This window comes from Carassius gibelio, chromosome B1 (genome assembly GCF_023724105.1).
Source record: "Carassius gibelio isolate Cgi1373 ecotype wild population from Czech Republic chromosome B1, carGib1.2-hapl.c, whole genome shotgun sequence".
Taxonomy (NCBI): domain Eukaryota; kingdom Metazoa; phylum Chordata; class Actinopteri; order Cypriniformes; family Cyprinidae; genus Carassius; species Carassius gibelio.
The window spans coordinates 23,345,970-23,371,187 of NC_068396.1; the positions used below are offsets into that span (position 1 = coordinate 23,345,970).

The 25,218-nt window shown below is 36.3% G+C and overlaps 1 long non-coding RNA gene across 1 annotated transcript in view; it reads left to right on the forward strand.

The window, feature by feature from the left end:
* LOC127948545 (uncharacterized) overlaps positions 1–17,631 on the forward strand; it is an 81,279-nt gene extending 63,648 nt beyond the window's left edge. The window contains exon 3 of the long non-coding RNA XR_008152109.1: positions 17,446–17,631. This is a non-coding gene — a long non-coding RNA (uncharacterized LOC127948545). The remainder of the gene's footprint in view (positions 1–17,445) is intronic.
* Positions 17,632–25,218: the final 7,587 nt, after the last annotated feature.

The following is a 25,218-nucleotide window of genomic DNA, read 5'->3' on the forward strand; positions in this document are numbered from 1 at the left end:
AAGTTTCAGGCTACGGTGTCTGTAGGCGCGTGCCGAATCAGAGGGTAAAGAGTCCTGGAGCCGACCTTTTCTTGAGCATCCCACGGCCCCTGAGGGCTCCAAGGAGGGGTGGCCTCTGAGCCAAATTAACTTATCTTGTCCATTTGTTTCTCCTAAAACAGATTACAGCGAGGGAGCCCACACTGGATGCACTTGGGCCCCTCACTCACTCACTCCCTGACTGAAGCCCATGGGCGCTTGACCAGCTTTTGTTCATGGTGCATTAACTCTGTCACACATTAGCACTGACCACAGCTAATTGACTGCACTTGAGTCAATTGCTGTATAGAGTCCATATTATCAGCTTTAAAGGGTCTTTAGCTTCAGCTCCCTTTAAACTAACTGTGCTCCTATGGAGTCGCTCTGAAAGCTCCGTGGGAGTAAATATTTTAATGCAGACTTCCAGATTTTGGTCACTATATCAGTTTAGTACAAAAACACAGAAGTGTGGTTTATTTCAGGGAGCTTCCAGAAGTTTTCTTGGATAGCGCTGTTAGGAGAGCAAACAGTTTTGGAAGACTGCTGGCAGGGAATCAGACGTGGGCCTAGGAAAATTGATGAGTGTCAAGGAGCCTGAGCTCCAGCACGCAGACTAAATGGCCATATTTATTAGATGTTACAACAACAAATGGATGCTTATTGCTCTAATGGCCCTGATTTCCTTCTTGTCTCAAGGAAATCCGCAAAGAGCAGATGCACAGTGCCATTAGTAGTCAGTCATCTGACCTCTAAAACATTCAAGTCACTTAGACAAAAACAAACCACAAACTTTCACATAAAGATTTTTGCCTGTTATAGCATGCATATTTATAATTCTTTGTTCATATGTATTGCAGTTGTCAATGTAATATGCTAATTTGGTGCAAATGATTAAAAATGTGTTAAAATACATCTGAACACAGCAGGATACACAAGCCAAGCATGTCCATCTGCACATGTACATAGACAATTTCTAAAATTGTGCAGGTGGAATGCAATGTTTCAGAGTAAATGGTTCAAAACATCTCTAAAATCGGGTGCAAACCAAATGGATTGTTGTGAACTGTAGGTTCAGTTATGGAATTTTTCATTGAAAAAAAAATTGTGAAATTTTTGGTCAATGCATTGACTACTTGTGCAACATTTTCTGCATTGTACTTCTCTTTCAGATAACAATATTCATGCAGTTATTCAAAGGAAGGAAGATTTCTGCTTTCAGGTTTCTACTTTTTAGGGGATACAATACTTAGCACTCAATATAATGCTAACAATTTAAAAATCTGTGCAAACAAAATATATATTGTTATATGATAATATAATGTTGTTGAATTATATTTGGGGGGTTTTCTCAGAAAATATTTTCTGTATTTATGTATGCATTTGTTTCTGCTTGCTTTGACGATAGCAAGTAATTCATTTAATTTAAAAATGCTAAACGATTAACTGCCCTAATTCACACTGTTTTAAACATCCATCCATAGCCAAAGCATCATACAAACATAAAGATTCTTTGAAAGAAGAGTGTGGGTGTTTACATATGTGTTTGCAGATAATGCTTATTAGCCTCTTGCGAGTTTCTCCGTGTTCTATAAACAGCTCAGTGCTATTTAAATCTGGGTGTGACTGAAAAAGCCTCGCAGCACGTTAAAATAGAGGCCTTTCAGTGCAGTAATTACTCCCAACAGGAGGGATTGTTTGACAAGGCACAAGGCAGGGGTCAAAGGTCACGCCCTGTCTGCCTCCCTTGTTTGCCAACATGGACACAAGATCACAGCCCGCCAAGGCGCTGGATGTTCTGTCACATTTTGCCTTCTTGCAAACAACAACAACAGCTCTCAGGAACCCTGTGTCATCTGGAAACACAAGTCTCAGACCTCCACATTCTAGTTCTGTCATGAAGTTAATCCTATTTTTGCCATTCTCTTAGTCGGCCTCACTGAATGTGGCTGATTAGTAATTATGATAAAGCGCTTGTTGCCGCGAGCAAATTGAGTCCTGGGAGTCGGCCGTCCAGTCTGTGATTGATCAGTTGTCTGCAATTGGCTGTGTCTCAAACCAGGGGTGTATTTTTAAAGCCGATCACTGGTAAAGAGAAATGTGGCGTGAGGCATGGTGCCTGAGGCCTTAGTCACTGAAAAGAATGTGTGTACCTTTATCTGCTGGTATGCTGACTGTGGAATATGGAATACAAACATGGTCTGATAGATAGCAAAGAAGTAATTATGTAAAAGAACAGATGATGGACAGCATCTTCTGCATCTTCTGCATTTCCTTATTACTCTTTTATACGTAACAATATTCGGATGCACTTTATTGAGGTGTACTTGTTACAGTAATTATATATTTAAATAACATTAAAACTATATGTACCTACTATGTAGTTAGGGTTAGGAATAGTGTTTGGTTTAGGGTTACTTGCATGTTATGCATAATTTATTGTTATTATAATAGTAAGTATATGCAACATGTGTAACAAGGACGCCTTAAAATAAAGTGTTACCCAATGGGAAGGCAGATTTGTTTTAACTTGAAAACTGGCAGTTCAACTGACCAATTTTTTTTATATACTGTATGTTCTTTCCAAATTTAGTGCATTACATAAATTATATATATATATATATATATATATATATATATATATATGTATGTATGTATGTATGTATATATGTATGTATATGTATGTATATATATATGTATATGTATGTATATGTATGTATATGTATGTATATATATATGTATATGTATGTATGTATATGTATGTATATGTATTATTTACATCTTCTTTAATTTTGTGACAGTGAGATTCACATATTGGTGATATTTCATACTTGTGTGATTTTGAATGACAATAAAATGCTATACTACTGAAAATTACATTACTTTTTTAAAAACATCCCAGAGATTTGGTTTATGAATCAATTGACTATAAAGAAAACTTTTTCTTTTCTTTCTTTCCATCATTTACTAATGGGGGTTTCAAAGGCAAAATTTATTTAATGAATAGTACAGTAAAACAGTTATATTATTATAATGTAAAAGAACTGTTTTCTATTTAGCACAGTTTCAAAATTCATTTATTCCTGTGATGGCAAAGCTGAATTTTAAGCAACCATTTCTCCAGTCTTCAGTGTCACACGATCCTTCAGAAATCAATCTTTTATGCTGATTTGGTGCTTAAGAAACATTTATTGTTATTATCAATGTCGAAAACATTTGTTTAATATCTTTCTAGAATCCTAGAATTCCAATTTTCTGAATTTGTGATAGTTGAAAGTTTTTGTAAAAATTGAAAAGTTTCTTTACTTTTAAGCAATTCAGTGGATCCTTCCTGAAGATATAATCAGATTTATCTTAAAACAGCAGTTTATTCTTAATAAACCTCACTCTCTATCTGTAAGGTGTGACCTTAGGCAGCCCTACTTTTTCTACATACAAAGAACTTCCATTTACATTTCAACAACTAAATAGTAAAAGAAAGAAAGAAAGAAAGAAAGAAAGAAAGAAAGAAAGAAAAAGCTAATGAAACTATGCATTTTTAGGGGTAGTTTTTGTTTTTAGTGAATTTAACACTCTCCAACACAATGGAGCATTGCAGTGTTTGAAGGGTGTAGCTGTTTAACTGAAAGGGCGCTGGCACTAAACCATACACTAGTCTCCTTCAACTCTTTGTGATTTGTTGTTCAAGCTAATCTGTGGTGAAATGTCTGCTACTACCAAAGGGTCAAAATTTGGCTGGTTAGCAAAATACAGTTAGCCCCTGCTGGTACACATGGGTAGTTTTCCCCATTTAACTAAGATATTTTTCAGTCGGAGTATCTGTATGAGCAACTGTCCTTGAGATGAATGGGAATGCTAATGGATAGCTTTCTTCAGATAGTATATAGCCCTTTAGCTACTAGACTTTCCTGTGAGGAGAAACAGTGAAATGATCTGCTGTATATTTACTGTACCAGTCACTATACTTTCTCAAATTGCATGGACTGGAAAGCTTGAAAAAAGTAATATTCCATCAGGTTTTAAAGATCCTGCACACAGCAAAGTTTCTTTTTCTGTCATTGAAAATGTCTGTATATGAAATCTGCTTACAAAAACTCATTAAAAGTGGCGATTTGGGAACTAGGCAACTGCAGCAGATTCTAAACACACATAACCAGAAACAAGTGAGCCGCATTATTTCAAATTGGATGTGCGTCATAATCTGGTTCAGAGTTCAGAGTGAAATTTTGCAGAAATTGTTGCACTGCTGTTTCCTAGATTTTGACATGGTGGAGAAATGGTGTTATCTCGCCAAACAATTATTATAACAGATAGTGGACCTTATTCATAAAGCACAACCAGAACATATAAATTAAATGCTACTTAAATTGTGCCCATATGCATATGTATTTGTATGCATATTACATTTCCATATATGAAATATATTGCCATTGTAAAAACATATAAAACCTGTCAATTGATATTATATTATATTATATTATATTATATTATATTATATTATATTATATTATATTATATTATATTATATTATATTATATTATATATTGCATTTGATGACATATGATTGCAACATATAATACAATATACAAACTATCACATAGATATTATTAACATACTGTATGTCTATATCTACCTGGAGAATGTACATATGTGTTAATTTTATGCTGCCTTATAGATAACATGTATAGCATGTATTTCGGAATAGTTACATTCTGCTTCCAATAAGCAATGAAAAATTTTCAGTATAAAAAGGGGGCCCACTTGTAAATCCACAACACCCATCAAATGGACTGCCTGCTGACCTTTGCCCACTGAGCAGCATTTGCGTGCACTGAAGCTTTGGACTACAGGTGAGAAAGCTCTGACCTGTCAGCAGTGTTAGACCCCTCTTCCCTGCGCTCTTCAGGGCGCCAGAGCACATGTGAGGCTGAAGGGAGGAATGTTAACAGTCGTCATTAGTATCTGTGCTTCTGAGGGGGAGAGGGGCCCAGCGGCCCCACTGCGAGTATGTCACTGGCTCTCGCCGCTATCTCTGTTTGGGTTTTCCCACGTTATGTCATGCATAGACAAGCATGTATGCACGCACACGGAGTCGTGAGAAGCAGGTAGGGATTTTATTTAGTGTTTAGAGTCCATGACTCCAACTGAGATTTATGGTTGCAGCAATGTATAGATTTCACAGGGGGGTCTGTAGTTCATGTTCAGTGTTTAGAAGCCATGCCCTTTAAATTAGTCATTTTAAATTTGATTAAATAGTTCAAAAAAAAAAAAAAAGTAGTTCCAATATATTGGATAAATATCCAAAAGCATATATAAACATATTAAGAGTTCAGATGCAAAAGCCTCTAAGTGCCATTTGAAATTTTCATCTAAAATATGGATTTTTATCAGGCTCCTATATTTATGTTCAGTTATTTCACTTTAATAGCCTGGAAAAGGACCTGCACATTGCAATTAAAGTAAAATGACTCAACCTTAGCATAGCAGCTTGATAAAAATCCTAATTTTAGATGAACATTTCAGATGGCACTTAGAGGCTTTTGCATCTGAACTCTCAATATATAGTCAGTAAAATGTATTTATCTCTTTTATATATATATATATATATATATATATATATATATATATATATATATATATATATATTTAGGTGGCCTTGACTACTATTTACTTACATTTAAATTAAACATTTAAAACAATTTGATACAACGCACTTATTGTGTACATACATGGACGTACATACATAAGTTTTTGTCTGTGCACTTAAATTTTTTTTGAATACCTCTATGTAATTACATCTGCAATTGATTCCTGTAATCTATAATTAGTGTTGAACATCCCTTACAGCTTAACCCACCCTTAAACCTACCCATATCACCAAACCTGTCTCGAAACTTACCCTTATCCCACCTCAATAGCAGCAAAAGTGTTTTGCAATACAATATGAACACAATAAGAACTTTGTGTTAAACTTTATTTTAAGTGTCCAAGGTGGAGTGTAATTACACATTTAAGTGCTGAGTAAAATTAATCTACATGTACTTACAGGTTTGGGTTTTAGCTTGGGGTTGCTTGAATGTAACCATGTATAATTTACTGTTATTACAATAGTAAGTACATGTAACGTGTAACAAGGACACCTCAAAATAAAATGTTTTTTTTTTTTCTTTTCTTTTTTATGTAAATGCATTGTAGTTCAATCCACCTAATATAAAATGGGACCTTATTTATTTATTGAAAAAAAAAATCATAATTTTATTGAGAAAGGTTAAATGCAACTGCAAAATACATTTCTAATGTTAAAAATTATATTGAAAGTAATGTGTTCATAAAAGAATACTTGGGAAAAATATCACAGTTTACACACAAAATCTAAAGCAGCACACTTTTTAAGCAGTACATTTATTAATTTCTTTCTGAAACATTTCTTAAGCATCTAATCAGCATATTAGAATGATTTTTGAAGGATCGTGTGAGACTAAAGACTGGCGATAGAAATAAATGAAATTGTAAAAAATATATTCAAACAGAAAACCTTTGTAAACTCTAATACTATTTGACGAAATTACATTTTAGGATCAATGAAATACGGCCTAGGTGCCCCCCCCCCCCAAAAAAACTGGTGTTTGTATCCATATAATCTTCTTCTTTGATCAGCTCTAACACAAATAAATATTAGTTTTGTAGAATTTTGGTTGTGTTTACTGTATAAACTATTCAAACTGCAAATTCCAACCCCACTGCATGTTCACACAAGGGTTTAGAGAGGTATTAACCCTAAAGTGAACACTAACAAACAGAAAATTTGTCTTTATAGTGAACATATTACCCCATTACCCTTTGTGACCACCTTCACGAACAGCACCGTCTTGATTAGCAAATGTGTAACATTCCTTCGAACACTTAATGGACACTTGTGCGGTGAAGTCTGAAACCTGGCTCCCAGTTTGCAACATTAACAGCATGTAGAGTGAATTTATGGTGTGGTACACTGGAGGGTGAGATGGGCTATCCTGGAGGTCAAGCTGACCAGGGCAGATAACACGATCTGATCCAGGGCACCGCAGGCCACTGTCCCCCCCTTCATGGATCTCCAGCCCCATCCGTGGCTCTTTGAAGTACCTGTGATTTAAGGTTATGAGAGTAGGAATCTGGCAAGGCCTCATTGATCTCAGAGCGTATCAGCGGCTGTGACTCTGCCACGCTTTTGTTGTGAGGAGATTGACCTTATTTTCATCTCTCCGTCAACGTCTGATGACCGGACGGTGGATCCAACCTCTGGCATCTGGCTTCTCTGAAGTGATGCTGTAGAGTGAAATACTGAGTGAGCGGGATAAACATTTGCTTTTATGCTGGAGGTGCCGGAATTCGGCAAGCAGAGCTCGGTCATCGAGGAAAGCACATGTGAGCTCTAATGGATGGTTGGTTTGAAGATGATTGCGTGCTTATGTGATGAATAGGATTCTGAAATGGCATGAGATTCCACAAATCCTAATCAGAGACTTTTGAGCAAAGAAACCCGCTTGCCAAATTGTGGCAGATCTAGTTACTCCAATCAGGTTATTATGGTGATAAATGTAGAACAAGTAAAGCACTCGCACACGTCAACATTCCTGGCTTGCTTGTTGTTCCAGCACCACTCACAATCCTAAGCGTGTGAGGATGCGTGCCATTGAAAGAAAAATGGCTGCGGTAGTTGTTCTTGTCTAATCCATAAAGCCAAGCTGCTTTGAAATTTAACAAGCAAAAGAATTACAGCTCCCGAATGTCAAGTGGTTTATTTTGTTTTAATGCTACAGGAAGCAGCTGCCATCTACTGTATGTACACAGCTGAGCCTCTATCATCCATACTAAACACTGCATTACATTACATTAGGTCACACTATAGGAACACTATGATGATCATTCTCTCTTTTTTTCCTCTTTAAAAAATACAACTTTCTTTGTTTCTTTTTTTGTTTCTTTTTTTTTGCAAAATGTCATGCTGTCCTCTTGTTAAATGACAGCATATATAACAATGTTCTGTTTATATATGAGTCAGTGGCAACCAGATATGTATAAAACTTGTGCAATGTAATCTTTGGTTTCGTATTGCTTTATTATTATACAATTTACAATAAAAGTATACATTTAATAACTCTAGAAATGTCATGTGGTATAACCATCAAGTAAATAAAGCTCAAGCAAATGTAGTCAATGTTTAATTTTCTTGGTAAAATGTTTTGTTTGTTTGTTTGTCTTTAAGGAATTATTAAATCTAAAATATCATGAATTGTCACAGCGGTGTTAAAAATGTCAAAATGATATTTTGTGTATATATATATATATATATATATATATATATATATATAATTTTTTTTGGACACAGTCGTGAGGGTTTGCAGATGCCCTCTCTGCTTTATGTTGGTTGCACTAGATACATTTAATTTGACAGACAAAAGTTGTATCAATACGCAGTAAATACGTTTTGTTAAAATATTGAAAAAAAGAAATTAGTAGTAGTAGTAAAATAATAAGCCAAAGTAAATAACAATTTCTTTTCTAAAATGTTTTTTTTTTATGATATTATTAAGACACTCTGTATTGTAGCCCTCTGACATCTTATACTTTATGCACTCCCCTAAAATATGAAAACTTATTATAATACAAAAAAAAAGAAAAACATTAAAACGGGGATTTTTAGCATATTAAAGGAATTTGTTAAATATTATTATTTTGTTCTTAGTACTGCATGCTTGTACTAGCTATGTTGCAAACACTTGAGCTTTAGACGTTGAGCTCTGTGTTCGCTTTTCCAGGAAGCAGTCTTTAGTTATTGTTGTGACTGGATGTATTAAGCTATCAGGCTTCACAACAGTTCTCTCAGGTAATTGCTTGTTCATAAAATAATTGAATTATGAAGTCACTTACCACACAAAGCTCTGCTAATTCCCCTTCAACTCGGAAATAGTTTAGCTTGTAGCAGCACAGCAGTCTGTCATGGCCTTTGAGAAGTCGCTATTAAAAAAAATGAGTTATAATTGTGGGAAAACATAAACTCTTCGTGACCAGATGATCACAGATGGGGTCTCCATGGCAATATTTCCAAGGAGCTGGAAGTTGATGCAGAAACAAGATTCAGTGTGTTTGCTTTTCTCGAAACGGATTTTCACACTGGTGTCCTTGGTGTCACTTCAATGTTGAGATTCCATTCCATATAATGTGGAAGGCTGCCCTAAAATGATTATATACTGCATATAGCAATATGACTTTCCAGAACAAATATTTTAAAGGACATATTCCCAAGGCCTCAGAGCTTAGAAAGCACTCCACACTGACATGATCTAGCGGTTAAGTTCTGTCACCTTTCAGCAGAGCTCTAACCACTGCAATGCTTGATTTAACTGTCAGTAGCACTTTGCAAATTTGGACCGTTTCACTGGATCCTCCACTGCAAATGTTCTGTTTCATAGCAGCACTTCCTAAATCACAGTTGTTCGGGGGGGGGGGGTGAATAGAAGGGCCCGTACCAACCCCTTGTATCTCTCAGTCTCAGATCAAGGTCCGTGATGTTGTTTGAGCTTCTCAAAATTGAGTGTGATTTATATGTCATGGGGAAAAACTGTCGGTTTTTGCAATTTTGACAATGATGACCTTATGAGTGGGGAATGGTGGACTCCAATGGGCCTTTTGGGAGACAAGCTGCTGCTTCATCCAAGACAATGGAGCACTGTACTGCATTTCTTGATTATTGCCTTGGATCGTTTTTAAACGTATTAGGTCACTGTGATGCGGTCGTTTCATATCGCTGCTCTAAAGCTGACCCTCTGATCGGATTCAAATGAATGATCTTTTTAAGATCAAAAGATCATCTGTTTTTCAGAGAAGGATGCTCATGTGAACAATTACATCAACTGTGTAGAATAAAAAATAAAAACACAAACGAATGATTAAAGATCAGCCCCAGGTTATCCACTTATGAGCTCTGACCACATTCCCACAAAATTTCCTTTTGGACTACAACTTTCTAGGATTTTCATTCACATTATTTTTCTTCTGTTTGTCCGTGTCTAATAGTTGAAACATATCTCTCTTGAGTAGTAGTTCTTGGCAGTCGCCACTTACTGGTCTGCATTGGAATGAATTTGGAACAGATTGCAGATTAAACGTGAGGAGGTAATTAGGCCTAAAGAGGAGATAATTTTGCTCCGGCCAGACTCCTGTTGTTTTAAGTCCTTCTGGAAAATGTGGATTTTCCAATGATGGCCATTTAAAGGTGTCACTGTGGAGCCACGGTGAATTAAAGGGAGTCACTACATAGTCTAAACAAGCAATCTTCTCCATTATCAACAGCCTGACAGGATAATAGAGTACAACTGGTCATGTGACAAAGGCTATGGTGACAAAAGACCGGCATCTATCATTTAGACGTCTGCATAGGTGCCCGCTTTTTATCAGCACAGTTTGATTTAAATGAAACAACAGGATAGCAAAAGAAAAGAGAGTGATAAAAAACCCGATGTTAATTTGCTAATATCAAAAACATTTCATGACATATAAAACAATATTTATTTATTTATTTCATAAGAAAGGCTTGGAGTTAATATGACAATTTGAAAAACATTTCATGAAATAATAATAATAATATAATATTTATTTATTTATTTTTATTTATTTATTTAAGTGATAAGCAAGGCTTGAAGTTAATATTCTTATGTATAAAAAAAAACATGTCATGAAATAAATGAAAATATATTTTTCATTTATGTATTTATTTTACTTTGTACCTCTATTCTTTTGTAAAGGTTTTGCTATTATATTTTACATGAAGTTGTTCTTGTTCTTGTCATAGTCTTTTAACAACGCTAATACAGCATCATTACCTTGATGAACAAAGCGAAAACTACCACAAAAGTTCAAGAGGTTATAAAGGTAAATGATTTCATCTGCCTGGCACAAGCTACGGCAACAAGCACGGGCCAATAGCAGCACAATGAGCCGGTCCATTCCTCTCTGAGGTGAAAACGGCTAGTTAGAGTCCATAATCTCCAGAGACGCCTCCAGCTCGGCCCATTCCCGAACTCCCCCGCCAGCAGCTTTTAAGTGGAACCTTCTGAACATCGAGCCAGCGTTTGCTGGATAGCAGGCAGCTGGACTTTGTCATGCATGACCAGGGACATTCTTGTTAGTGTAGTGTAACCTTTTCTGCACTAACACAGATAACACTGGCACCTAGCTGGGCCCTAATCTGCGTGCAGTGCCCAAGCAAGGGGAGGGAAACCGGGGGCAGCTAAGAGGTGGTGCTTGTGGGGGGGTTCAGTTATTCCAAACAGCAGGCCAGCAGCGGTGGCTTGGGACCCTGGCACCCCCAACGCCGGTGGTGACCTCACCGCGCTGAGAAAACAGAATCCCATTCAGGGACATCTACTGCATATCTGCTTGAGATCCTGAAGCCAAACTCCTACTGTAGAACAACAGTGGTGCCGTTCCTCAGCCAAGAGCTTGACATCCGCTTCCCTTGTTTTCCTATCATAGTGCTCAGTTTGTCAATTCGCATCTGCTTTATGCTGTCTCAGAAACCTTGAAAATGCAAACCGGGGTTGTTTTGCGAAAGCTGCCTCGACAGCGTGCAATATAAATGACTTGTAGACACGTTGGCGTAGTCCGTGTATTTAACTCCTCGCCACTCATGCAGATGATCCGCTGGAGGATCAAAGCATCGAGAGGGTTCTCTATCACATCGCTAAAATGTTCATCTAATCTCAATAGTGCTGCGAGGGATTCGCTGTTGGTGTGGAGAGCTTAGCTGCTTCAGGGAGAGGGGCCTTCAGACAGAGAGAGCAAACATGTGTACTCCAGATGCCCAAAAGCCGAGGTGGGTGTGAGCCTCGCTAGTGCTGACAATAATTCGGGGACAGCGGGTGTCAGGCTGAGAGAGGCCTACACCTCATCACCCCCCCCAGCTAATTGATTTCCAAATGAGCCGCGGTATTTCTGCACAGTAATCTTGAAAGGGAGTCATAAAAATGTCCGGGGATACAGGGTGTGCTGCGCTTTTATCTGAAAAGCTAAAATGTCTCTCGCTTTCCTCTCCTCTCTTATTTCTACAACCGCTAGCCTTTCTCTCTTCAAGTCTCACGCTTTTTCCTCTTTAGCTCTATTTACTGTTTCTCTTTACAAGCTAACACACCTGAATTCTTTGCTCGCATTCACCCCTTCTCTTTAAGAGGGAATGTCTGAGAGGGCAAGAACATCCAAATCAGAACCATATTGGTGCTCTCCGAATAGAAATATGTGTGTGTGTATAAGAACAAAGTGAGTACACTTGAAGAATTCCAAATCCTAACTGGGTTCCAAAATCAATGATACATTGTTTTTTCCCATTTAGCTGCTGATTAGGTGATAAATCAGTATGGGGTTTGGTGTTGTGACATTGGCCATCAGTCTCCAGCATTTTGTGGTAAATGCAAACCAGGAACTGTGAAAAACGTACCTCTGACATCTTTATCTTTTGTTCGTGTCATCTTTACTGTGAAAATGTACTTTCATTTTATCAAGATGCTTTTTTACGTTTCTTATATATACCTGATAAAAAAAAAATTTTGAGAGTGGGGATACAGCTGTCAGGGTACAGTGGAAATGTGGGAAAAGTTAGGAAACATGATCAAATACCACCTGTGGTGTCAAAAAGAAAAGCGTTTCAGTGTTTCTGCGACTGTTTGAAAAACTCTTTCCTTCAGTGAATTCCACTGAGTATGAGAAACAGCAATAAAACACTAAAATATAATAAAATGCAAGTCAGCATAATAATAAAGCTGACTCTTTTTTATTATTATTTGGCTGTTGTGTTGGGGGGACATTGCTTAACTTTATTTTTGGGGATCATTTTGGGGTCAAAAATAATATGAAGACAGAACTTTCCCTAATATAAAAGTGTGTGTTGTGTATTTCTATTTATATTATCTCAATATTATATACTGTATTTAATGTTCTCAAAGTAAGAACATTCGTATTTCCAACAACTTTTGCATTATTTCATAGATTATACATTTTTAAACCTTATGGTCCGTGCCCACACAATATACACAACAATAATATTATTCGATTAAACAACCACAGAATTTAACAATGAATATCAAATAAATATATAACTTGTATAAATGGTATACCTTATAATTTTCACAAAATCAGAATACATATATTTGCAAATGATAATTTTGCACAGTTCTATAAATTTGACATTATAATACAGTGTTTGAAACCGCAGTACATTGGCGTACAGAAATATAAAAAGAGATGTAAACAAAAGTATTCATAAGACTTATTGCCTTAACTAAAGTTAAACATAATTTGTTACAAGCTCTTATGATCTGCCATGGTGTAGAATATCTCAAAGCAAATGTTTCCATGGATTACTCAGATCTGCTGTCCACACTGTTGGAAAATTTCTACTCTGCAGTATCTTTGGGCAGAGACATTATACCTGGCAGAGCTGACAGCTAACTGACCACTTGTGGCTTTGCTGGCACTTTGCCTCTCTCCCTATTATAGCCATCCAAATGTAAATATTTCCTTAGTTACCTTGCTTGTTGATCTACAGACCATTTCCATATTTATATTGGACTCAAAACATTTATTGGAGACATTGTGAATGGACTAAGGTGTTGTTCCATTAACGGTAGCAAACAGTTTGCACACAACTCCTTTTCCTTTTTTTTTTTTTTTCTCTCAACAAGGAGCTACTGTTTCCTACCCATAAGTAGCACAGGCATATTGGTAGCAATAGCCAACGTGGGTCAAAATGATCAATTTTTCTTTTATGCCAAAAATCATAAGGATATTAAGTAAAGATCATGTTCCATGAAGATAATATGTACATTTCCTACCATAAATATATAAAAACTGATTTATTTTTATTTTTATTAGTAATATGCATTGCTAAGAACTTCATTTAAAGGCAATTTTCTCAGTATTTAGATTTTTTTTTTGGCACCCTCAGATTCCATATTTTCAAATAGTTGTATCTCAGCCAGATATAGTCCTATCCTAACATGCCAAATGTGAATGTAAATATTAATTATTCAGCTTTCAGATGATATATAAATCTCAATTTCACAAAATTGACCCTTATGACTGGTTTTGTGTTCCAGGATCACAAATTAAGCAAACAAGCTGCAATAAAAGAGCATTAGTACAAGACAATAGTAGTACTATTAATAAAAGTATTTTATTACTTGTTATTATTTGCAGTCTAGTAGTATCGTGTTTTTTCTTCTTTTTTTTCCTTGAGAACTAGCCCCCCACCCCCCAGACACCACCAAAAAAATAAAAAATAAAAATCTGTCTTCATTCTGTGAACCTTGTTTCCTGTTTGTCTTCATGACACGTAATACACAATCCAGACCAAACGCGCAGTTTAATCAGCAGCTTTCTGGAAACAGAAACAGTTCATCTAATGACTTACATGAAGCAAAAACGACAACACAAAATTATAATAACTCTGATAATAAGATCAATAAACAATAAGAGATTTGACATTCAAAATATATTAACCTTTTGATGGTTGATGGTTTGCAATGCACAGTTAAATACAGTATGTTTACATTTTTATTTTTAAGATTATAAGAACGAAAAAATACATTTCAAATGTCAATCAAAGCATAAAAAAAAAAAAAAAAAAATCGGTATTTTAGAGTGCAAATTTTCTTTATCTCTGGACTGATGGTTCCAGAATACGCAGAGCTTGGTGGCTCCTTCTTATCAGAGCCTTGCTGAGCCTATCATCACTTTTAGGAACTACAAGGTGAACTCTGACCTCTGATCCCTCTTTTGACTAAGATATGGATAAGAAACCTAGCTCTCCCAAAACTACTGATAATTGCAAACTTTTAAAAGCACATATTCACAGAATGAGAGGAGTCTGGAAATGTGGAACTTTTGCCTCCTCTTAAAAGTCAAGAAACACAGTAAATGGTAAAAAGTAAATGAAGCAGAATTTTAAGTACAAAGGCATGGATTGCTATTGTATTAGCCAAATGAAGGATTTGAATGAAAAAAAAAAAAAAAAAACATTATGAGATTGGTAAAAGCAACATTATGCCATTGATTCAATAAATCACAGGCAGACCACATCAAACCAAGCGGAATGGACAAATAACAAAGTCAGCTAAGACACTATGTCTGTTTCACATTACGATTAATCGTTGCGTATACAATATAACCATGTTATCAACTCTCCCTCTCCTGTTCCAAGAACAACCATACACGCTGGCATCAATTACCCATCCCAAAATTCGGTTAGCTCTTCTTTTCATAAAGCCAAAACAAAAGCCAATGGCTATATGCAGAACCACAGTGGGGCCGAGGCTAAACGGATTAGCACCGGGGCTGCTGGGTATCTGGTGAGTGTCAGCGGTTGCCTGGCCAGGGTTTGATTTTGCGAGCGTGTGTTTGTTGGACTGGCTTTGGACATCCTCTCTCAGTCCCGAGGCTTCATTCACTGGTCTGTTGTTTCGCGGAGCCAGTTTTGAAATCGGGTTAGGGTGACAGGGAGAGAATTCAAGCATTTGCTCGCTGATTTGATTTAGCGAGGGCAATCAGTCGGGCAGTTTCTCTGATTTATAACTTCCTGCTTCCCTTTTGCTCCTCATGTTGCCCTCTCACATACTGTATCATGCTGCTAGTGGAAGAGGGCACTCATACTGACCAAAACATACACGCTCGGCTACTTATCAGTGGTCACTTAAACACTGGGTCAGAGCTAAATGTATTTATTTAAAGATGAAGAAATGCTTCCCACACAGCAGTTAGGGAAATCCTCAATGGCTTTCTGGCAGTCGGCATGCAAGACTTTTCGACTCAACAATATCATTTATTTCTGGCTCAGCAGTTGCGAGGCTGGATAATGGCGGTCTTTGACAGTGCCACCCGCAGACTGAGAGGGACAGTGGAGATGAAAGCTGGCATGCTGCTAACCTTTGTGTTACAGAGAGATGATTCTCCTAATTGCTTGTGACTGCACGAACTGCTCTGAAGACGATTGCAGTGCGGACAGTGTTATTAGGGTGTGCCCGATGCTTGTGTGCCCACACACACAGAGCTGTACAAAAGGCCTTCAGAGCTGCAGAAACCAGAGCGGCCATTGTGTAGAACTGCTATGCTTTACACATGGAAACATGGAGCCTAGAAACAGTTTCCAAGGTTTTCAGTGATTGCATATTTTTCCCACAGATACCACAGCATTGCTAACTCCAGTGTTCTCTCTCTCTCTCTCTCTCCCTCTCTCTCTTTTTTTAAATCATGGAAATTGCTTATATTTATTATGATAATAATACTATCTATATTTTATATAGTGCAGTGATAAAATTAATCATTGAGGCTGTAGGTATAAGATTTGTATTATATAATCACTTATATTAATATTAATTTAGTGTTTTTTTTTTCTTTTAGTCATATATTGAACTTATTATCTTGAGTAATCTAGAGGCTTTGCAGATGTTTGTTAAAATTTGTGTGTGTTTAAATTACATTATATATATATATATTATATTTTCTGATAGATTTGTGTTGATGCAGTGAACCATTTAAACATTTGATGTAATCAAAAAAATAATAATAATTGAAGTCATGTCTACTTTAATATTAACACAGTAAGTTATTACATTGTATATGTTCACCTATGAACATGGCCAAGAAGTGATATATCATTAATGATTAATATAATCATAAGGTGTTTGAGAGCTGTGCTTTAATATTTTAAAAAAAGCAAAGAATGAAACAATGAAAATGTAGAAATCTTGCTCTATAATCAAAATGACTACTTATTAACCAATTTATTTATTTTTCCTCATTATTGTGTAGCCATTACAGAATTACACATTTTAAATAATTATTAAATATTATAAAATTGTGGCCATATTGATAGAAGAAATCTCATTTTGTTCAGTAAATATAATAAAATACTAACCTGTAATTAGTGTTGAATTTTCTTTGCTAGTTATTATATGGTTTCTGGCAGAGAACTTGTTGTTAAAATGTTAATGTTTTAATTAAAGTAACATTACACCCCAAAATTACAATTATTTTGATCATTTACTCATCCTGTATTTTTGTCCATACAGTGGAAGTCAATGGTCAACAAAATTGTTTGATTACCAACTTTCTTCAAAATATCTTATTTTTAATGTTCCACAAAAGAAGGAAACTCATATGAGTTTGGAATGAGATGAGGATAGATAAATGATGACAAAATTAGCATTTTTTTGGTGAACTATCGCTTTAATGTGTTGATCATTTTATGTCTGAATTCAGTTAACACACTTAATAATTATTTCTGCATTATTACCCGTGAGAATTCAATTAGACGGTAACCTGTTCAGTGTTACTCATAGGCATACGAGCAATGGGTGGCCCAGTTACGGCCCATTAAGAGCCTCTTATTTCCATCCACAGCTGTCCCCAGCCCAGCCTGCTGTCCGAAGTCCAGCCACCTATCTACCAGCTGGCCTTCAGTGCCACTAAAGCCTCTGGTTTTAGGGTATGTGGCATAAAGGCATCAGCGCAAAAGCCTAATCACGTTAACATCCACAACCAGACGCTCCGCTCATTTGACTAATCAAAGAGAACGGCTCGTTCAGAAAGAAGAGAGCACTGTATGAGGTACTTCCTATCTCTTTTTCTTATCTGTTCAATCCCTGTACAGCACCTATGCAGCATGCACTTAATGTGGTCTGGACTCATTAGCTTCCACATGTTACCTGAAATGCTCTGCAGTGGGGGAAGGTTTGCATCGCATATAGTGATGGTTTTCTAAAGGCAATGGGTAAAAAAAAAAAAAAAAAAACACTCCATAGAGGGTATTGTTAATTTTATTAATGTCGATTCTCTAAAAACAACTGAATGCAAAAAATAAAGTCATTTACAAGCATATGCATTTTTTATCACATTAATTCATATATAATACGACAGATTTAATCTTCATTTAAGTAAACATTTAAAAGTTAAAAGCAATGAATTTTAACATTAACATGAGCATGTTCTTTCTGTGTTTATTTTAATGTATTCTACATTGTGTTTTTGCAGAGATCAAGTTGATTTATTACATTTCTGAAAAGTCCATATCTACTTTGTGTTTTTATCAGTGCTTCAGTATTATTTATTGTGCCTATATTATTTTAAGTCAGTGTAAAAAGAATGAAAACAAAATCTAAATTACTATTATTGTTACAAAATAATCAGTCTTAGCAGAACATAATATGATATAAAATAATAAATAAATTAATTATTTCCCATAATTTCATTCATCAGTTTTGCAGCATGGACACCATTCCAACATCATCAGCACTTATCAGAGACTTTCCAGCAGGAGCCATTTCTGCACAGAGCGAAGATTGGCCCTATCCTGGTGGTGAACGATGTCTATAATGTTAAGCACAACAAATGACAAAACCATCCAGGCGCGCACATCAGTGTAGGGGTCAGGGAAGGTAAGGAAAAAGAGGCCCCCGTGACATATCTACTGTGGGAAACGGGCTGCAGAGATAACCGAGCTTTAGTGTTTCATCTCTGCTTCGTCCCATACACATTATCACTGACCTTTCACCCTGCAATAAGAAAGGCTATGTAACCCAGAGTAACACGCAGCTGTAAATCTCTCTATTCAGAGCTGTAAAAAATGCAGAATATTCAAATGATGTGAAATGTCGAACAGGAAAGAATAATAAAAAAAAATTAATTTGCCTTTGTCCCACTTAGCAAAAGTACAGTTAAAATGGAGAAGCCATGCAGCCACAGGAAATCCAACATAACTGCTTACATACACACCAAACAGCGATAACGGAAAAATGTGATAACTAGATTGTTTCAGTTGTTGGCCTAATGAGTCAGTTTTCCATGAGAAATTATCCCACAGTGAGACAGGGACGTCTCTTAATTGGTACATACACAAAAAGAGCATGAAGTACATTTATAATTGACACGGTAGCACTTTATTTTACAGTCCTGTTCCTCATGTCCATAATATGCACTTATTATAGTAATTACAATAACTATGTAATAACTAGGTACTAACCCTGAACCTACTCCTAAACCTAACCCTACCCCATGTAGTTACCTTGTATTACCAGAACTTTCTTAGATAAATTCACTGTAATTACACTATAAGTACCTGTTAGTACACGTACTGTAAAATAAAGTGCAACCATTGACTCTTTGCATATCATGATTGCCAGTAAATAGATATATCACTTATGCCTACATAATAGTATTTTAGGAATATTCAGTAATATTTTATTGTTTATTTGTGTGACTTTTGCTAATTTTTTACTTTAGTTTCTTTTGAAATATAAAGCATAAAAACAGGAATAGAAATGTAATTTTATTTTTAGAAAAGGTGGGTTTGCAGTGATGCCATAGAAGAACCATTCCCCAAAGAACCTTCCCATAAAGCATACACACCACACAACGATAAAGGAAAAATAAAATAGCGAGATTAATTTTGTTCTGGGTCTAATCAGATTCATTCCTGTTTCCATGCTTTTTTATGTTTTAAGTTTCTTATAAGTGCAAATGTTGGAATACTGTCTATGCAGCAAAACCAATAACCAAAATTATGTGGGAAAACTTTAATTTTCATTATATGTAGTTTATTTAAAACATAGCCTGCAATTGGTTCCAGTTTTTTTTTTTTTTTGCAATGATACCATAGAAATCAATTTTTGTTCCCCAAGAACTTTTCATTGAACAGTTCTTAAAAGTACTTTAGTGTGAAGAATATTTTAATAATCTAAATATGCTTTTCCACTATAAATAATTTTCTGTGTAATGGAAAATTACATTATTATAAAATTACCATTTTGGGGTGAACTATCCATTTAAATACAAACATTAATTAGGTTTTAAGCTTTAAAAGTCAAAGCTGGGACATAAATTTGTAATACACAAAACATACTAGCTTTATTATTCCAAAGGCAGGTAAAAATGTCCTGGCCTCACTTGTTCTAATGCTTGGATGGGTTTTATTTCAGCTAATGAGGTGTGAAGCCTTACCCTGAGTGTGTGTGTGTGGTGCTGACCATAAACCAAAAGTGAGAAACAGCTTGTTTGGTAGGAATTAGGGGTTTACGTTTCCCTTTTTCCACTCACTGAATGGTTGTCCGTCTTTACATTTTATGCATTAATTTGAATTACTGATGGTTTTTCAAATATACTATTACAGTTTTGTGTATACGTTATGTTAAGCACATCAAAACAAATTAGAATGGAATTAGAATTTTGTGAGTCAAGTTGATGAAATGATTTCATAACCATCTTGCTTTCTGAAGCTTCTCTTTAACATGTCTATTTTAAGAACGTATCACTCTTAGTGGTTGATTAGTTGCTTGGGCCTCTCTTATTGTCATCTCATGCCTGTCTGTGTCTCGCAGACATGGGGCCCCTTAGCAATGCAGCCATTAACTAAGGTCATTACAGAGAGAGGCTTTGTCATTAAGACCACATGGCTTCCCATGAGTCATGCTAATGACTTTTTGCATTTGTAGTTTTATTCTGCATATTCTCCTTCACTATTGATTTCCTCAAGGGTTTAGGCAAATTTGAAGTGAACATGGTATCACCTTCAAGTGTCTAGAGAGGTGTCTGGGTCAATGTCATCCTCTCAGACAAACATCTTTTTAGTGGCTCTTTGAATAAAGCATGGCTATTGTTCCGCATTGACAGCACATACTTGGACCTGTCAGTCAAAGTGTCACGAAGGGCATATTGACGAACGCAGAGGTTGCGTTATCGCTGAGAGTAATAAATCTGATGCCGTTTAATGCAGTGCATTTCAAGTATTTTAACAGCTATGTAATCGGTGTGACAGAAACTGCCAGAGCTGTTATGACATGGGAAAGTTGCCTTACCACCCAGGTGCTAACACCCTTTTGAGCAGCTCTGCTTAGCATTGGCGTCTCCTCCAAAGCTTTCAACAGCACTGTTACTCAGTGGTGCTTTACAGACTCGCAAAGACCTCTGGGAGATGTAGTCTTTTGGAAACCCTCATAAGAATCCTGCTTGTACAACATTTTCCTGTTGTGTTCGGAGCTTTGCCTTGAGCACAATCACAGGCTGGAAAACATAACAGATTCCTCACGTTCATTGTAGCCGGGCTGGTAAATGCAAGCCGCCATCTGTTTTTTTTCAGTGAATGCCAAAAGTAACCCAAGGGGATGGGCGAAGCCAGTGATTGGGTCGGCACCCTGTTGCTTCAGAGGCCTGGTCTCTGTATCAAACAACGCCATGCTGGAGGAAAGACCCATGGCACAGGGGATACTGTTGTGGAGGCAGTGACCTGGATGTGTGTCAGTAGGGAGTGTGGTTTATCTCCTCTCTATTTGTCATTTGTTCTTTTCCTTTTTCTATCACTCCTCCCCCATTTCAAAAGGGCAGTTTTGCTGCTTCCCTGCTCTACGCCTTCTTGTTTTCCCTCTGTTTTTCCATGAAATCACTCGTCTGTCACTAGATCCTGGCCATCGAACGCAATTCAATTGTCTCAAAGGACGTCGCACAATGAGTTCCTTGTCCTCTTTGATGCTTTTGTCTCGAATGAGACCTGAAACAAAAGCTGCGGTGCCTTTAAGCATGTTTAGCCTCTGTTTGTTTTATTTTAGTCTGAATTGAAAGTTGACCCGAGTCTCATTCGTATCACAGTGCGCCATAAAAAAGCCTCATGGACTCCCGGATTTACAACTCACCGTTTTCCTTCAGGGCTTTGGAGGCCATATTATACCTGACTCAACTGATCCCCCCAACCCCAAAAAAACTGAATCCGATGCATTCTAAGCCACTATAGGCGGTCAAGGCCCATAAAAGCCTAACAGTCTCTGCTGTGGCTGTTGGTGGTCTTCCTTGTTCCTTGGCCTTTAGATGGCAGAAGGGGCCTTTTTGACTCTGTGTGTGTGTGTGTGTGTGTGTGTGTACGTCTTTTGCAGGGATGTCTGTGAGAAAAACATCAAAAGGCAACATAATCCAGGTACAGGGATTCACTTTTAACTTTTCAGCAGCTAGTGTCTGAAGCAGCTATAAAACTGTGGCCAGTGGAATGAGAAACGTGATTGATGCTGAGCACAGCTTGATTACTATGAGATTTATCTGCCTGTTTATAATATAGGGGTTTGGTCAGTACTGAGATACACTCAGGGTTGGATCTTCATAATTTAGCTAGTTATTCACACACACTGGTGTGTGGATTGAGACACAGGATTCTGAGAGCCAACCATAGATACATTAAGGTGGTTTATACTGTAAAAATAAAGAATGCTTAGGTTAGCATTCAATGGATTGTTGCCATCTCTTCATTTCCTTTTTGAATTTTTATTAACTTTTTTTTTTTTTTTTCGCTTGGCAGTTGTACATTGTACAGTTTAAAGAGGCGGGGGAACACAGCCTTCATGTGGCCACCTGGGTTCTTCTCAAGTCTAACCCACTCGCAGAACACCCTTAAAGGTCTGGGTTATTAAGAGAGTTTCTTTGGGACAGTTTTTTCCTGTAAGTATACAAGTCTGGTTGGAAAAGACATACAGAGGGAGCTGTGAGGGGAAGTGAAAGAGTACACTTTGGGGGCTTCTCGGGCTCTGTCATAATCTTTATTGCATGATGTGATAGAAAATGAATGTTTCTGGATCATTGAGATTGACATGAGCTTACAGTTTAAGGGTGTATGACTGCATAACATCCAATTTTATTTTTCTCTTTCAGTGTCATTCACATGCATGTGGTTTTATGGTGACCTGCTTTTATTTTGAACCTAAAGGGATGTTAAAGACGGCGCTTGAAAGCCTTCCACTAAACCACACGGTTGAAGGGTTTTTTATCTCCACCTAGTGGTTTAAAGGGTTAAATGCTACTGGTGAACGCTTAGCCGTGAACATCCTCAGTGATCCATTACTGCATGAATGCATGCGCTTGAAACTGCTTTTGTTTACGGCCATATTTCAAAACAATATTTACACCGATACAATACTGAAAGCAACAATATATGTATAAGGTATTATATAAGGTTTTCCAATAAATTAGAAAATTAAATTTAACGTAAAATCATAAATCTGATGCAAGAGGACAGTCGACTATTTATGAGGGAGCGTTGGTGTCATTTTAATTGTAACGGTATAAAATCTAATTGTAAATGCATTTTTTCTACTCATTAAGCACCAAGTGAATGTTATTTTCTGTTTCTACGTTAACATTTTCTATTCATAATTAATAAATATTAAAATAAATAGTTATAGCGCTCGATTAAAGCTTCGAAATTTGAGAAAATGTTTTAATATCAATTTTGTAAAATGAATAATTGTTATCAGTGCAGGTTATTTTAAAAGTTATACAGTACAAAGCGTGCAATATATTTAAATAAAGAGAAGATTACTTTCCAAGACACGGGATTTATGAATATATGTGTTTTTTTTTTCTACCCAAATTTACGGACTATCCGAAACCAAATACATATAAAATGCAATAATGTTATTTACATAATTTTCGATAATGTGCTGTTATTATATTTTCATTTGTCCTGGTTTTGGTCTTTTTTGTTCTACCTTTTTAAAAAATGCACGCGCACATTGCACATTCCTGAAAACAATACAATTATTTTAAAATCAATTTGTAAAAAAAGGTAAAGAAAAAAAAGAAAGAAAGAAAAAGAAAAGGAAAGAAAGTTTTTACAGTGTCTTGATTTAATTATTTTCATTTAATTCTCACGATACGATATGTTAAAATTTTTGTATGAAAATGAATGTTGCCTATGTTAGTTTTTAGCCCTTTAAACACTTTTTTTTTATTTGTTTGTTTTAATCTAATGTTTGTCGCCTAATTGGCCGTCTGTGCATGGCATTATCGGTGATTACGGAATGATCTTGTAGTCTAGTCTTCATATTTGGTGATAAATGTTTTAGACAAGCCACTCTTGACATTCTTACTCAATATCCTCGATGAAGCCATAAAGGAGAGAGCTGGAGCTGCAGCAGAATCTGTTCTTTCTCAGTGCACATTTGAGTCACTCTGACTGCACAATGATGGATACCCACTCCAAACTTCTTCCCTTCACATTGCGTCCCGAATATAGATTTACAGGTGCAGCCTGCAAAAAGTAATGGAAATAGTACCATTTCGCTTTTTTATTATTAATATTATTATTATTATTATTATTTACGAGCAGTTAACTATTATTCACCCCAAAATGTAGCTGTAAACAATTCATAACATAAATTAATAATGTATTGAGTAAAGTAAATGAGCGACTTAATTTGTAATTGTTTTTCGTAGCAACTTTTTCTATTGGTTTGTAATGTTTAAAGCATTTTTATGTAAAAACGAAATGAAGACTTAACGCCCAACACTAGGCTATAACTTCACACATTAATGTAGACTAATCTTTTATGTCAGTTTAAGGATAAACACCATGACAAAATTTCGTTCTCAAGTAGGCCTATTCAACACATCACATTATTATTACTGTATTTATTTTGAATAGGATGACAGTAATCATGATCAAACGTGAAAGAGAAATGGCTTGAGCCATGTGTCCTATTGGCGCTCTGTCCTCTGAAGTCAGTATGAAATGTGCTTTCCGTGTATAATGCACACATACCTCTTGAGTTTTATGAACTTGGGTTTCTTTTTTTTACAACGTAGTAATGTGTGAAAATGGGGAGGGTTCATAGTCAATTAAGACTAGAAGCAAATCTCCACAGCGTTGCACCGAAGAACTCTATGAGGAAGAAGATGATGCTAATAAGAAGAAGAAGAAGAAGAAGAAGAAGAAGAAGAAGAAGACAAACCATACAATCGCACTTAAATTAAACTGTCAAAGTGAAATCAGTGCGCTGATATTAGCAGATGAGATAAGCATAATTATGATCATCAACATGATGAGAAAATTGGATAGGCTATTAAATTAAATCCTTATTAGAATCAGCTACAACGCTAAAGACTGAGATGGAGCAGATAAAATAGTAAACAATGATGCATCTGCAGAAGTCACGTTGCTCAATATTTATGGTCAAAAAGAAATAGGCTAAATAGGCTATCACATATCGACAGGCATGCAGCTAAGTTATGTGCAAAACAATGTAGCTGTGGCGATTTTCCAAACAGTGGAGTTGCAAATGTAGTATGTTTCTCCAGCAGTGTTGCCACCAGAGATCAAACAGTTTGACACTGGCACAATGAGTGCTGCTCACAAAGGGGATC